The sequence below is a fragment of the Neophocaena asiaeorientalis genome, unplaced genomic scaffold, assembly GCF_003031525.2.
Source record: "Neophocaena asiaeorientalis asiaeorientalis breed wild unplaced genomic scaffold, Neophocaena_asiaeorientalis_V1.1 scaffold807, whole genome shotgun sequence".
NCBI lineage: Eukaryota > Metazoa > Chordata > Mammalia > Artiodactyla > Phocoenidae > Neophocaena > Neophocaena asiaeorientalis.
The window spans coordinates 299,072-300,100 of record NW_020173723.1 but is presented as its reverse complement, the minus strand read 5'-3'; positions in this window follow the sequence as shown (position 1 = coordinate 300,100).

Genomic DNA, 1,029 nt, shown 5'->3' with positions numbered 1-1,029 from the left:
TATATATATATATATATATATATATATATATACACATACATACACATACATATATATATATATTCTTTTTTAGATTATTTTCCATTATAGGTTATTAAAAGAGATTGAGTATATAGTTCCCTGTGCCATACAGTAGGTCCTTGTTGGTTATCTATTTTATGTATAATAGTGTGTATATTTTAATCCCAAACTCCTAATTTATCCCTCCTGCATCTTTTCTCCTTTGGTAACCGTAAGTCTGGGTTCTATGTCTGTGAGTCTATTTCTGCTTTGTAAATAAGTTCATTTGTGTCAGATTTTAGATTCCACATATAAGCAATATCATATAATATTTGTCTTTCTCTATCTGACCGACTTCACTTAGTATGATAATCTCCAGGTCCATCCATGTTGCTGCAAATAGCATTATTTCATTCTTTTTTATGGATGAGTAATATTCCACTGTGTATATATACACCACATCTTCTTTATCCATTCATCTGTTGATGGACATTTAGGTTGCTCCCATATCTTGGCTATTGTAAACAGTGCTGCTATGAACATTGTTGGGGGGGGCGGTGCATGGATCTTTTCAAATTAGAGTTTTCTCTGGATATATGCCCAGGAATGGGATTGCTGGATCATATGGTAACTTTATTTTTAGTTTTTTAAGGAACCTCCATACTGTTCTGCATAGTGACTGTGCCGATTTACATTCCCACCAGCAGTGTAGGTGGCTTCCTTTTCTCCACACCCTCTATTGTAAGCAATTCTTACTGAGTAGTGGGATTAATAGTGAGTTTTACTCACCATTATACTTTTCTGTTTTCCAAAGTTTCTTTTTTACTACTTGAAATATTTTTTTAATATTTTTCTTGTTTTCATAGCTACTAATATTTATTCCTGAGGGAAATTAGTGGTATGTTGGTGAAAATAAAATTTGTGATAACAATCTTTTAAATCTAGAGAGGCTTATTTTTCCATTTCATCCCCCTTTGCAGTCTGTCTTGCAGAGAAGAAATCAAGGCTCAGGGGGCTAAGTCCTGGAAC